Source organism: Ictalurus punctatus, chromosome 13 (genome assembly GCF_001660625.3).
Source record: "Ictalurus punctatus breed USDA103 chromosome 13, Coco_2.0, whole genome shotgun sequence".
In the NCBI taxonomy this organism is placed as follows: domain Eukaryota; kingdom Metazoa; phylum Chordata; class Actinopteri; order Siluriformes; family Ictaluridae; genus Ictalurus; species Ictalurus punctatus.
Window position 1 is genome coordinate 23,497,998 of NC_030428.2, and position 16,598 is coordinate 23,514,595.

At 35.5% G+C, this 16,598-nt stretch overlaps 1 pseudogene; it reads left to right on the forward strand.

The window, feature by feature from the left end:
* The first annotated feature begins 1,559 nt into the window (after positions 1 to 1,559).
* On the forward strand, positions 1,560 to 15,289 carry LOC128634624 (cytochrome P450 4F2-like; annotated as a pseudogene).
* Positions 15,290 to 16,598: the final 1,309 nt, after the last annotated feature.

A 16,598-nucleotide genomic window follows, 5' to 3' on the forward strand; every position in this document is an offset into this window, starting at 1 on the left:
GTGATTCCAGTAAGGTTATGTGTATATAATATAACATTTATTATCTTTCCTTTTTTATATAAATAAAATTATATGTCATTTATATTGATATACTGTACATGGATAATTTTATACATAGTTCTATGATACATGATTTTAGAAATTGAAAACATATTATTACTTTAAGTGATGTGTCAATTGAAAACCCTTAAATGGGTCACTTGCCTTCCTTCATACACTTAAATGTGGCGCATTCATGTGTATGGTGACCCAAAAGAGATTACATGCAGTTTTATGTCCTCCTTCCTACTGCTATTGCTTGTTGACAAATAAACTAGACATTACTTCATGGTTTTACATATGTGGTTCAGTGGTTCATGATATAACTACTACATGGTGTAACCTATAATAAAATGTATTTTTGGTATCTAAAGATTTTTTTAGGAGACATACTTTAGTTTCTGTCATTGGCATGCACAAGGAGTAAAATTTGGAATTGCAGTGGTTTACATGATATTACATAATTTTCTAATTTTACAATCCAGCGTTGTAGCATGTTGAGCAAACACTTTCATTGCAAATATACAAACTAAAACCTATCTGCTTAATGCCTACATAAACAAGCACAAAGCCAGCTGCTCTCTGTAGAGGAAGAATGTCGTAAATCCATAACAGTTCATCCAGAGTAAAGAGGAAACGGTTTTTAAAGTATCAGTTAGGCCAAAAATAAAAATGATCCTTGTATACTAAATATAAAGTTTGCTTCTAAAACTTATTAGCTATTAGTTTAGTATTGTGCAGGCTGAGTGTGTAAATCCTCACATACTTGCCTCAAATCATACTGAGCCTGGTATCTCAAATAGGCTTGTTTATGTGCTTTCTGACACAGTACGACACACAGATATCTATAAAAATGAACAAACGGATATGACAGAGCTAAAAGCAGTCACGGTAGACATCCTGAAGCCAAAATCACTGTCTTTCTCCACACAAAGTTTGTAGTCTGCACCAGCATTAGACTCTGTTACTACTAAGTGTAATATAGTTCCAATTTGACTTTCATGTTCTTGTTGTTTAATTATTATTAAATACAATTTTATTAAGCTGTTTTGTGAAATCCAATCCAAAACCAATCCTATTACTGAGCAGTTTTGTAGTACTTTAATCAGTTTGCATGACACTAATCTGGTAGCTATAAGCTTTCCTTACTTGTTAACTACAACTTCAGACACATTACCTGTCTTGCGTGATAGACTGCAGTAAATATTTGGGGTAGATTATATAAATTCATCCATGTTTCTTGCATCATTTTAGAATTTTAGAAATGTATTTCTCTGTTCATCTACAATATTAATGCAATCAGCTTGTAAATAGAATGTATGCCTATAAATAATGCTTGAAGATTATATGCTAAATGTTAAGAAAAAAATCCCTTCTTCCAAACAACCAGCAGTTGGAATCATTAATGATCATTTAATATATATATATATATATATATATATATATATATATATATATATATATATATATATATATATATATATATATATATATATATATATATATATATATATATTCATCCATCAGAGACGGACAGAAAGCTCCACACAAACAAGCACGACAGGCAACAAGAGGAGAGCAGTTGACTTTATAGAGGTGCTGCTTCTGTCAAAGGTGAGCGAGTGATTTCAAACAGTCACTTTTTTATTCTTTCCGCAGATGCTTAGATCCAAACTAAAGCCCAATCCAATGCAAGGATAGATACAGTATGTGGTGGCTGTAGCACAGGTGGTAGAGCGGGTTGTCCACTAATCGTAGGGTTGGTGGTTCGATTCCCAGCCCACATGACTCCACATACTGGAGTGTCGTTGGGCAAGACACTGGACCCCTTGCACGGCAGCTCTACTATCCTTTGGTGTGTGTGAATGGGTGAATGAGACACAGCGCTTGAATGAGCGGAGACACAGCGGTGTATAAGTGCAGACCATTTATGTTAAAGGTGACGAGACAGTGTGTTGAATTGGTGAAGTGGTTCTTGAAGGTAAAATGGCCAAACTCGAAAGACAGAGTGATTTTTAAGGGTTTTTTATTTATTTATTTATTTATTTATTTATTTATTTATTTAAAGGTTACAGCAAATGCTGTCTTGGATGTGTCTTGTCTCAGCTAATATTGGGTTATATCCTATAGGATAATGTCTACACGGGGTGAAATAACAAAGACCTGTCGATCAGCTGAGAATGCATTGTTCATATAGGAAGTCTTGGTTTGCTCACACAGGCACATGATGTAGACATGATTTGGTTGCATCATTAAGATAATACAGCCAATGTAATGCAATCAAGAGTCATGAAGAAACATACAGCGCAACAGGAAGGTTAAAGGTTTCCTGCGCAACATCAGAATTAGAATCCATGTAGTTCATATATTATGAAAAAATACATTAAAATGATTGCAAATCCATCATTCCACTTCTTAATCATACGTAAGAAAATCCTAATGATCCTTTTATGAAGCTTCATCCACCGAAAACCTAACAATTCATTTCTCTTTACATTTGGCCTGTCTGTAACAGTACCAGTTTTGTGTAGCGTTCTCAAGATTGGAAAACATTGCAAGTTAAAACAAGTTTTTGAAATATATCCAAACTGAACTTGTTTTCATAAAGTAAACATGATTTAATTTTCTACGGCGCATGCTGAGGTTTCTGGCTGCTCTACTCAAGCATGACCAAACACAGTGGTTCAAGTGGAGAGAGTCAGGAATAATGACCCTGCAATTATACCAATTCTAACAATTTACCTTGCATGGTAGGCAACGGTTAATTCCTTTTAATAGGCAATGTTTGTTTCCTTTTACTCTCCTTTGCGTCAAAGCTCAGCTTCTAATGGACATTTCGAGTCCATTAGTCTTGGGAACAGTTATGAGGGAGGACTGTTATTTTGACTCTGTGACTGTACAAGGTTTACATCCAAGGTTAGGTCCATTAATATTGTACCACAAGGGAAGAAATTTTGTTCAATGAACGAAGAATTTAGACGAAAAAAAAGTCATTAACATGAATAAAAATCAATCATGCATTTATTTTCTCTGGAGTTCTTTATTCATTTTAACCAAAGTGCTGCTTTTATAACTCGCTCTGATAGATGTTTTATGTTAGTCTTTATAATGTATATCATACTTCTTCTGTCAAACATGAGCATTTTAAAACAAATGATTAAAATTCGACTTATTCTAGATAAAGCGTTTTAGATACGAGGGGCCAGTTTGAGCCGTGAGGAGTCTAACGTGTTGAACTGATATCTTCTGTCAGGATGAGAACGGAGAAGGCCTGTCAAATGAAGAGATTAAAGCACAAGCAGACACGTTCATGTTTGCAGGTAACATGTGCTGCTTTGCGTCATTGCGTTTATATTTTCCATCACAGGAATGTGACGATACAAGCAAAAAAGGAAGTGCTCAAGGAAGTTTGTCTCGTCTTTCTCTCTTAGGTCATGACACAACAGCGAGTGTGATCTCTTGGGTTCTGTATAATCTGGCCATGCACCAGGAGTACCAAGACCGCTGTCGTTCTGAGATCAACGCTCTTCTTGAAGGCAGAGACACCGAGGAGCTCATGTGGTTCGCAAGTCACTTATTCCCCTGAAGTTCTCTGTGACCTCCATCTATTTTATCAGCATCAGTTTATTAATCTATAACTTTTTACATGCATCTATGAGTATTATCTTCTGTACATTATAAAATTATAGTTAGGAAAATATGACATGGTAAGAATGTTAAAGCTTTCAATTTATTTGCAACAGTGGCAGTCCTGGGATTTAAACTCAGTCTTTTAGACTTTAGCATAGAACCTTAAATACTGATCCACACAAGGTTAGTATCAGCAACTCCTTTACCGCTGACATGGATCTGATCTAGTTTAACTACTGAGCAGCATAAAAATAATACCTATCATGGAGGATTTTACTAGTTGTACCCCTGGCTTTGGTATTTACAAACTATGAATCGGTTTACGTTCCAAAGTCAAATCCTTCACCATCAGTTCTTCAGCAGAGAACCGTCACTTTTGTGGTAGAAGTACAGCACCACTTTGCATTCGAAAAGTGTTGTGATTGTACACATGATTATTATTCAGAAGGTGGTGACTGAACAACAGTTTACAGCCGTTATAATGTAAGAGATGCGTTCCACAACAGTAAATGTAACTATAAATGGATAAAAGTATGATGTTTCATTCATTAATAAATCAATAAAAAAATTAACATTTGGCAAATCACTGTGGTATAAGAGGAATAAAACCTCTTGGCATGCTGTTAGTGAAAATTTTACAGCACGACCAGAAGTGTTTTATTCCTTGCTTAATAAACTAAAACTGGGTACTGAAACTCTCAGAATGAATATGTATTTTTTTTTAAATACAGATTTGATATGAATCAAGTACATGAATCAGTCAGATATGCTCATCACTGAATCACTTAGACATCAAAATATAAAGACAGAAAAAGAAGGAAGGTTGACGTGATGGATGATTTCTATACTGTTTCTGTTTGACGTGTTTTGTTTGCTATAGAGATTATTTCTCCATTTTTATCGACTCTAGGGAAGACCTCAGTAACCTGACCTTCACCACCATGTGCATAAAGGAAAGCATGAGGCTTCATCCACCTGTGTTGGCTTTAACCCGATACTACTCTCAGGATATGAATGTTCCTGGGGGACGCACCCTACCAGAGGGTAATTAATCACTTATTAATCTAATTAATCACTTATTAATTAACTTTGTAACTTTCATAACAAGAGTGGATCTCGGGAACACGTCCGGTTGACCTCATCTTCACTCTGTCCATTATTCCTAGCTGTTATGTGTGTAAAATCTTAGAATAAATCAACATTTCATGCCCCATATTCATCCAAAATAACTTCCTGATTAAAGCTTGTTAGGACATTTACATTTATTCATTTAGCATACGCTTTTATCCAAAGTGACTTATAAATGAGGAAATACAAGCAAATCTAGCTGCTACACCAGCATATGCTTAACTTTGACCTGTGATTTTATTGCATTTTATTACTTGAGAAACACTGTCATACGCAGCTCTATTCACTCCCTCATGTTTACATCATATTCACCACAAGGGGGAGCTATCAACACTCAAATAGCCGTTGTGTGTCTATAACGGTGGTGCTGTATTTTAGCGATTCAGTGGTTCTTGTCTTTACTTCAAGCTTTTATGTGAACTCAGTATTTATTAAGGGAGCACTCTGATTTGCAATGCAGCTAAGCACATGTTTTATTGTTCACAGGAGCTATCTGTCTGATCAGTGTTTATGGCACCCATCATAATCCAGATGTGTGGCCTAATCCAGCGGTGAGCCATTCATTTTCGTATTAAGACAACAGAGAGAACTTCTGTTTGATATGTAGAGTTCTCTTATAATGCTATGTCGCTAATCTTTTGGGTTTTTCATTGTTTCATGAAGTGCATTCAGATGTATTATTTATTAATCCCATGAAAAGGTCAAGGTTATAATCCTTGCACGATTAGGTCACGTCTCACTGCGAGACTAGATGAGGTTCATCTCAATATATGATCAAAGTTCTGATGTATGATTTACATATTTATAGCATCCAACAATTCAAGATATGATTGAACTGTTTCAAGACACGCATAGAAGCCACACCTGCTTTACTGAAACTGACTGACACAGATGCCACGCCTCCTTCACTCACACTGACAGGCATAAAAGCCACGCATCTTTCATTGATAGTAACAGGAAGAGAGGTGATGTCTCTTAGCTCAGGACTGACAGGCACAGAGGCCACACCTCCCTCAATGGAACTAGCATTCAAAGAGGCCATGTCTCCTTTACTGGGTCTGGCCTCCTTTACCGGGTCTGTTTCAGTTAAAGGGCATAAACGTTGTCTCTTGCAGGTGTATGACCCCATTCGATTTGACCTAAACAACCAGAAACAACGCTCCCCATATGCTTTTGTTCCATTTTCTGCTGGACCAAGGTGAGATTTCTTCTTCTTCATCGTACAGCTTCACACACACTCGTGAACAGCTGACCTGCAGTGTGTCCTGTGTTGCAGGAATTGTATTGGTCAGAACTTTGCCATGGCGGAGATCCGTGTGGTTCTGGCACTTACTCTCAGAAGATTCAGGGTTCTTCCAGGGTCCAGATCTCCAAGCCGTCTTTATATTCTCACAATGAGAGCAGAAGGGGGGCTGCCTCTAACACTGGAACCCCTGTCACCAGCACAAAGCTGAAACACACACACACACACACACACACACACACACATACACACACACACACACACACACACACACACACACACATGGCTGTAGCCTTGTAACATTTTACCAGTTCACACAGCAACAAATATGTGGTCCTACATTTTGTCCTTATTTTCATTACTAAGTGAGACACGAATTTGCTTACCTTTTTTTATCAGGTATACCGAACAGAAGCATATGAGTGGAGCTAGAGATGCAGGTTATTCATTGGTCAACATCCATGCACAAAAGTCATCCTCGAAAACTGTCAGAAATTGTCAGTAAATATCAGCACCATTCTCTGGTTATGTACAGTAGAACCTTTTCCCTATTGAAATGTTGTTGTTTTTCTACTTCTAGGTTTCAGATTTTTTATATTGTTATATATGAATGCATTGAATATTGTTTTTCTTTTCACTGAGACCCATGTATTGGCTTTGTTTTGGTCTTTCGCTGTTGGGTCTCTGCTCATTTTAATACCGTGGCTCCTTATATACCATATATATGTGAAATACCTATGCCATAATATAATAGATTCTGCATTTTATATAGTGCATTATAAAGGGCCTGTTGGGATTCTTTTTCCTTTGACTGTGCTGGACTCCAGGCATCCTGTACCCCTGCTGTAGAAGCCTATGTGTGTACTAGACCTTTCAAATGTCCTAAACAGCTGTATTTGAATTATAATTCTTTTTAGTAATGAAATCATTACTCAGCCAATAATTGTATACATTTTAAACATTAGCCATAATGCTAAAGCATGTATTTAGGTTACATAAACCATAGAAGGTACCACAAGGAGGTATTATCATAATTTTATTATAATATATCAGATTTGTATTTATTTTAGACATGCACCGATACTAAATTTCTCATCCGATTCCAAAAACCGATTATTCAGAGAGATATCGGCCGATACCGATAGTTCTGCCTTCTATGCCTTCTTTTCAATGAATAATAATTCATTCTACAATTCTGAAGGAAATGCAAATAAAAACTTTATTCTCTCCATTTCAACAAGTTGTTTCAGAGTAACTGGTCTTATAAACAGAAAACACACTACTCTAATTAACATTAACACATGAACTCAATTCTGAAGCTTAAAGTAAGATTTCTCAACATATTGAATGTTATTAATTCATATAAACATTGACTGAATTCTAAAAGACCTCCTGTTAATCTCACATTCACTCTCCACAAACAAAAGCATTTCTACTCCATCACTGAACATCAAACTGGTAATATATAATATCAACTTTTTTATATATTAACATTAACTGGTTATGAAATACACTACTCTGCAAATATATTTTTCTGTGCAATATGTACCTTTTTTGTCAACCCATCTTCATTTAAATCTTCCAATGGTGTACTGGCGATTACTGTCCGATACATCGGTGCATCGATAATTTATTTATTTATTTACACCCATAATGTTTTCTTGGTGATTATATTTAGCTGGAGTTATTACATGACCCAAATATCCAACAGCTTTGATTTGTCTTTACACAGGAATATATTTTGTTATTATGATTATTATTGTTATTATTATTGTTATTGTTATTATTATTATTTTTTTTTTTTTTCTTCAAGCCAGTGCACAGAATAGCAAATGTCTTCCTATTCACTATGTAATCTATGACGTACATTATAGATTAGATTATTACATAATGGCGTTATCATATCTATGTAATGCACTATATGACCATTTAGGATTCGACCACTGAGCAACCGTGATTCCAGTAAGGTTATGTGTATATAATATCACATTTATTACCTTTCCTTTTTTATATTAGAATTTGAAGATACATTACATTTAATAAATAAATAAATAAATAAAATTATATGTCATTTATATTGATATACTGTACATGGATAATTTTATACATAGTTCTATGATACATGATTTTAGAAATTGAAAACATATTATTACTTTAAGTGATGTGTCAATTGAAAACCCTTAAATGGATCACTTGCCTTCCTTCATACACTTAAATGTGGCGCATTCATGTGTATGGTGACCCAAAAGAGATTACATGCAGTTTTATGTCCTCCTTCCTACTGCTATTGCTTGTTGACAAATAAACTAGACGTTACTTCATGGTTTTACATATGTGGTTCAGTGATTCATGATATAACTACTACATGGTGTAACCTATAATAAAATGTATTTTTGGTATCTAAAGATTTTTTTAGGAGACATACTTTAGTTTCTGTCATTGGCATGCACAAGGAGTAAAATTTGGAATTGCAGTGGTTTACATGATATTACATAATTTTCTAATTTTACAATCCAGCGTTGTAGCATGTTGAGCAAATACTTTCATTGCAAATATACAAACTAATACCTATCTGCTTAATGCCTACATAAACAAGCGCAAAGCCAGCTGCTCTCTGTAGAGGAAGAATGTCCTAAATCCATAACAGTTCATCCAGAGTAAAGAGGAAACGGTTTTTAAAGTATCAGTTAGGCCAAAAATAAAAATGATCCTTGTATACTAAATATAAAGTTTGCTTCTAAAACTTATTAGCTATTAGTTTAGTATTGTGCAGGCTGAGTGTGTAAATCCTCACATACTTGCCTCAAATCATACTGAGCCTGGTATCTCAAATAGGCTTGTTTATGTGCTTTCTGACACAGTACGACACACAGATATCTATAAAAATGAACAAACGGATATGACAGAGCTAAAAGCAGTCACGGTAGACATCCTGAAGCCAAAATCACTGTCTTTCTCCACACAAAGTTTGTAGTCTGCACCAGCATTAGACTCTGTTACTACTAAGTGTAATATAGTTCCAATTTGACTTTCATGTTCTTGTTGTTTAATTATTATTAAATACAATTTTATTAAGCTGTTTTGTGAAATCCAATCCAAAACCAATCCTATTACTGAGCAGTTTTGTAGTACTTTAATCAGTTTGCATGAGACTAATCTGGTAGCTATAAGCTTTCCTTACTTGTTAACTACAACTTCAGACACATTACCTGTCTTGTGTGATAGACTGCAGTAAATATTTGGGGTAGATTATATAAATTCATCCATGTTTCTTGCATCATTTTAGAATTTTAGAAATGTATTTCTCTGTTCATCTACAATATTAATGCAATCAGCTTGTAAATAGAATGTATGCCTATAATAAGGCTTAAAGATTATATGCTAAATGTTAAGAAAAAATCCCTTCTTCCAAACAACCAGCAGTTGGAATCATTAATGATCATTTAATATATATATATATATATATATATATATATATATATATATATATATATATATATATATATATATATATATATATATATATATATATATATATATATTCATCCATCAGAGACGGACAGAAAGCTCCACACAAACAAGCACGACAGGCAACAAGAGGAGAGCAGTTGACTTTATAGAGGTGCTGCTTCTGTCAAAGGTGAGCGAGTGATTTCAAACAGTTACTTTTTTTATTCTTTCCGCAGATGCTTAGATCCAAACTAAAGCCCAATCCAATGCAAGGATAGATACAGTATGTGGTGGCTGTAGCACAGGTGGTAGAGCGGGTTGTCCACTAATCGTAGGGTTGGTGGTTCGATTCCCGGCCCACATGACTCCACATACTGGAGTGTCGTTGGGCAAGACACTGGACCCCTTGCACGGCAGCTCTACTATCCTTTGGTGTGTGTGAATGGGTGAATGAGACACAGCGCTTGAATGAACGGAGACACAGCGGTGTATAAGTGCAGACCATTTATGTTAAAGGTGACGATACAGTGTGTTGAATTGGTGAAGTGGTTCTTGAAGGTAAAATGGCCAAACTCGAAAGACAGAGTGATTTTTAAGGGTTTTTTATTTATTTATTTATTTATTTATTTATTTATTTATTTATTTAAAGGTTACAGCAAATGCTGTCTTGGATGTGTCTTGTCTCAGCTAATATTGGGTTATATCCTATAGGATAATGTCTACACGGGGTGAAATAACAAACGACCTGTCGATCAGCTGAGAATGCATTGTTCATATAGGAAGTCTTGGTTTGCTCACACAGGCACATGATGTAGACATGATTTGGTTGCATCGTTAAGATAATACAGCCGATGTAATGCAATCAAGAGTCACGAAGAAACATACAGCGCAACAGGAAGGTTAAAGGTTTCCTGCACAACGTCAGAATTAGAATCCATGTAGTTCATATATTATGAAAAAATACATTAAAATGATTTCAAATCCATCATTCCACTTCTTAATCATACGTAAGAAAATCCTAATGATCCTTTTATGAAGCTTCATCCACCGAAAACCTAACAATTCATTTCTCTTTACATTTGGCCAGTCTGTAACAGTACCAGTTTTGCGTAGCGTTCTCAAGATTGGAAAACATTGCAAGTTAAAACAAGTTTTTGAAATATATCCAAACTGAACTTGTTTTCATAAAGTAAACATGATTTAATTTTCTACGGCGCATGCTGAGGTTTCCGGCTGATCTACTCAAGCATGACTAAACACAGTGGTTCAAGTGGAGAGAGTCAGGAATAATGACCCTGCAATTATACCAATTATAACAATTTACCTTGCATGGTAGGCAACGGTTAATTCCTTTTAATAGGCAATGTTCGTTTCCTTTTACTCTCCTTTACGTCAAAACTCAGCTTCTAATGGAATTTCCGAGTGGGAGTACGTCCTGTAGTCTTGGGAACAGTTATGACGGAGGACTGTTATTTTGACTCTGTGACTGTGCAAGGTTTACATCCAAGGTTAGGTCCATTAATATTGCACCACAAGGGAAGAAATTTTGTTCAATGAATGAAGAATTTAGAAGGAGAAAAAAATCATTAACATGAATAAAAATCAATCATGCATTTATTTTCTCTGGAGTTCTTTATTCATTTTAACCAAAGTGCTGCTTTTATAACTCGCTCTGATAGATGTTTTATGTTAGTCTTTATAATGTATACCATACTTCTTCTGTCAAACATGAGCATTTTAAAACAAATGATTAAAATTCGAATTGTTCTGGATAAAGCGTTTTAGATACGAGGGGCCAGTTTGAGCCGTGAGGAGTCTAACGTGTTGAACTGATATCTTCTGTCAGGATGAGAACGGGGAAGGCCTGTCAAATTAGGAGATTAAAGCACAAGCAGACACGTTCATGTTTGCAGGTAACATGTGCTGCTTTGCGTCATTGCGTTTATATTTTCCATCACAGGAATGTGACGATACAAGGAAAAAAGGAAGTGCTCAAGGAAGTTTGTCTCGTCTTTCTCTCTTAGGTCATGACACAACGGCGAGTGCGATCTCTTGGGTTCTGTATAATCTGGCCATGCACCAGGAGTACCAAGACCGCTGTCGTTCTGAGATCAACGCTCTTCTTGAAGGCAGAGACACTGAGGAGCTCATGTGGTTCGCAAGTCACTTAATCCCATGAAGTTCTCTGTGACCTCCATCTATTTTATCAGCATCAGTTTATTAATCTACAACTTTTTACATGCATCTATGAGTATTATCTTCTGTACATTATAAAATTATAGTTAGGAAAATATGACATTGTAAGAATGTTAAAGCTTTCAATTTATTTGCAACAGTGGCAGTCCTGGGATTTAAACTCAGTCTTTTAGACTTTAGCATAGAACCTTAAATACTGATCCACACAAGGTTAGTATCAGCAACTCCTTTACCGCTGACATGGATCTGATCTAGTTTAACTACTGCGCAGCATAAAAATAATACCTATCATGGAGGATTTTACTAGTTGTAAACTAGGCGTTGGTATTTACAAACTATGAATCGGTTTACATTCCAAAGTCAAATCCTTCACCATCAGTTCTTCAGCAGAGAACCGTCACTTTTGTGGTAGAAGTACAGCACCACTTTGCATTCGAAAAGTGTTGTGATTGTACACATGATTATTATTCAGAAGGTGGTGACTGAACAACAGTTTACAGCCGTTATAATGTAAGAGATGCGTTCCACAACAGTAAATGTAACTATAAATGGATAAAAGTATGATGTTTCATTCATTAATAAATCAATAAAAAAAATTAACATTTGGCAAATCACTGTGGTATAAGAGGAATAAAACCTCTTGGCATGCTGTTAGTGAAAATTTTACAGCACGACCAGAAGTGTTTTATTCCTTGCTTAATAAATTAAAACTGGGTACTGAAACTCTCAGAATGAATCTGTATTTTTTTTTAAATACAGATTTGATATGAATCAAGTACATGAATCAGTCAGATATGCTAATCACTGAATCACTTAGACATCAAAATATAAAGACAGAAAAAGAAGGAAGGTTGACGTGATGGATGATTTCTATACTGTTTCTGTTTGACATGTTTTATTCGCTATAGAGATTATTTCTCTATTTTTATCGACTCTAGGGAAGACCTCAGTAACCTGACCTTCACCACCATGTGCATAAAGGAAAGCATGAGGCTTCATCCACCTGTGTTGGCTTTAACCTGATACTACTCTCAGGATATGAATGTTCCTGGGGGACGCACCCTACCAGAGGGTAATTAATCACTTCTTAATCTAATTAATCACTTATTAATTAACTTTGTAACTTTCATAACAAGAGTGGATCTCGGGAACACATCCGGTTGACCTCATCTTCACTCTGTCCATTATTCCTAGCTGTTATGTGTGTAAAATCTTAGAATAAATCAACATTTCATGCCTCACATTCATCCAAAATAACTTCCTGATTAAAGCTTGTTAGGACATTTACATTTATTCATTTAGCATACGCTTTTATCCAAAGTGACTTATAAATGAGGAAATACAAGCAAATCTAGCTGCTACACCAGCATATGCTTAACTTTGACCTGTGATTTTATTGCATTTTATTACTTGAGAAACACTGTCATACGCAGCTCTATTCACTCCCTCATGTTTACATCATATTCACCACAAGGGGGAGCTATCAACACTCAAATAGCCGTTGTGTGTCTATAACGGTGGTGCTGTATTTTAGCGATTCAGTGGTTCTTGTCTTTACTTCAAGCTTTTATGTGAACTCAGTATTTATTAAGGGAGCACTCTGATTTGCAATGCAGCTAAGCACATGTTTTATTGTTCACAGGAGCTATCTGTCTGATCAGTGTTTATGGCACCCATCATAATCCAGATGTGTGGCCTAATCCAGAGGTGAGCCATAAATTTTCGTATTAAGACAACAGAGGGAACTTCTGTTTGATATGTAGAGTTCTCTTATAATGCTATGTCGCTAATCTTTTGGGTTTTTCATTGTTTCATGAAGTGCATTCAGATGTATTATTTATTAATCCCATGAAAAGGTCATGGTTATAATCCTTGCACGATTAGGTCACGTCTCACTGCGAGACTAGATGAGGTTCATCTCAATATATGATCAAAGTTCTGATGTATGATTTACATATTTATAGCATCCAACAATTCAAGATATGATTGAACTGTTTCAAGACACGCATAGAAGCCACACCTGCTTTACTGAAACTGACTGACACAGATGCCACGCCTCCTTCACTCACACTGACAGGCATAAAAGCCACGCATCTTTCATTGATACTAACAGGAAGAGAGGTGATGTCTCTTACCTCAGGACTGACAGGCACAGAGGCCACACCTCCCTCAATGGAACTAGCATTCAAAGAGGCCATGCCTCCTTTACTGGGTCTGGCCTCCTTTACCGGGTCTGTTTCAGTTAAAGGGCATAAACGTTGTCTCTTGCAGGTGTATGACCCCATGCGATTTGACCTAGACAACCAGAAACAACGCTCCCCATATGCTTTTGTTCCATTTTCTGCTGGACCAAGGTGAGATTTCTTCTTCTTCATCGTACAGCTTCACACACACTCGTGCACAGCTGACCTGCAGTGTGTCCTGTGTTGCAGGAATTGTATCGGTCAGAACTTTGCCATGGCGGAGATCCGTGTGGTTCTGGCACTTACTCTCAGAAGATTCAGGGTTCTTCCAGGGTCCAGATCTCCAAGCCGTCTTTATATGCTCACAATGAGAGCAGAGGGGGGGCTGCCTCTAACACTGGAACCCGTGTCACCAGCACAAAGCTGAAACACACACACACACACACACACACACACACACACACATACACACACACACACACACACACACACACATGGCTGTAGCCTTGTAACATTTTACCAATTCACACAGCAACAAATATGTGGTCCTACAATTTGTCCTTATTTTCATTACTAAGTGAGACACGAATTTGCTTACCTTTTTTTTATCAGGTATACCGAACAGAAGCATATGAGTGGAGCTAGAGATGCAGGTTATTCATTGGTCAACATCCCTGCACAAAAGTCATCCTCGAAAACTGTCAGAAATTGTCAGTAGAGTACAGTAGAACCTTTCCCTATTGAAATGTTGTTGTTTTTCTACTTCTAGGTTTCAGATTTTTTATATTGTTATATATGAATGCATTGAATATTGTTTTTCTTTTCACTGAGACCCATGTATTGGCTTTGTTTTGGTCTTTCGCTGTTGGGTCTCTGCTCATTTTAATACCGTGGCTCCTTATATACCATATATATGTGAAATACCTATGCCATAATATAATAGATTCTGCATTTTATATAGTGCATTATAAAGGGCCTGTTGGGATTCTTTTTCCTTTGACTGTGCTGGACTCCAGGCATCCTGTACCCCTGCTGTAGAAGCCTATGTGTGTACTAGACCTTTCAAATGTCCTAAACAGCTGTATTTGAATTATAATTCTTTTTAGTAATGAAATCATTACTCAGCCAATAATTGTATACATTTTAAACATTAGCCATAATGCTAAAGCATGTATTTAGGTTACATAAACCATAGAAGGTACCACAAGGAGGTATTATCATAATTTTATTATAATATATCAGATTTGTATTTATTTTAGACATGCACCGATACTAAATTTCTCATCCGATTCCAAAAACCGATTATTCAGAGAGATATCGTCCGATACCGATAGTTCTGCCTTCTATGCCTTCTTTTCAATGAATAATAATTAATTCTACAATTCTGAAGGAAATGCAAATAAAAACTTTATTCTCTCCATTTCAACAAGTTGTTTCAGAGTAACTGGTCTTATAAACAGAAAACACATTACTCTAATTAACATTAACACATGAACTCAATTCTGAAGCTTAAAGTAAGATTTCTCAACATATTGAATGTTATTAATTCATATAAACATTGACTGAATTCTAAAAGACCTCCTGTTAATCTCACATTCACTCTCCACAAACAAAAGCATTTCTACTCCATCACTGAACATCAAACTGGTAATATATAATATCAACTTTTTTATATATTAACATTAACTGGTTATGAAATACACTACTCTGCAAATATATTTTTCTGTGCAATATGTACCTTTTTTGTCAACCCATCTTCATTTAAATCTTCCAATGGTGTACTGGCGATTACTGTCCGATACATCGGTGCATCGATTATTTATTTATTTATTTACACCCATAATGTTTTCTTGGTGATTATATTTAGCTGGAGTTATTACATGACCCAAATATCCAACAGCTTTGATTTGTCTTTACACAGGAATATATTTTGTTTTTATGATTATTATTGTTATTATTATTATTATTATTATTATTATTATTATTATTATTTCTTCAAGCCAGTGCACAGAATAGCAAATGTCTTCCTATTCACTATGTAATCTATGACGTACATTATAGATTAGATTATCACATAATGGCGTTATCATATCTATGTAATGCACTATATGACCATTTAGGATTCAACCACTGAGCAACCGTGATTCCAGTAAGGTTATGTGTATATAATATCACATTTATTACCTTTCCTTTTTTATATTAGAATTTGAAGATACATTACATTTAATAAATAAATAAATAAATAAAAGTATATGTCATTTATATTGATATACTGTACATGGATAATTTTATACATAGTTCTATGATACATGATTTTAGAAATTGAAAACATATTATTACTTTAAGTGATGTGTCAATCGAAAACCCTTAAATGGGTCACTTGCCTTCCTTCATACACTTAAATGTGGCGCATTCATGTGTATGGTGACCCAAAAGAGATTACATGCAGTTTTATGTCCTCCTTCCTACTGCTATTGCTTGTTGACAAATAAACTAGATGTTACTTCATGGTTTTACATATGTGGTTCAGTGGTTCATGATATAACTACTACATGGTGTAACCTATAATAAAATGTATTTTTGGTATCTAAAGATTTTTTTAGGAGACATACTTTAGTTTCTGTCATTGGCATGCACAAGGAGTAAAATTTGGAATTGCAGTGGTTTACATGATATTACATAATTTTCTAATTTTACAATCCAGCGTTGTAGCATGTAGAGCAAACACT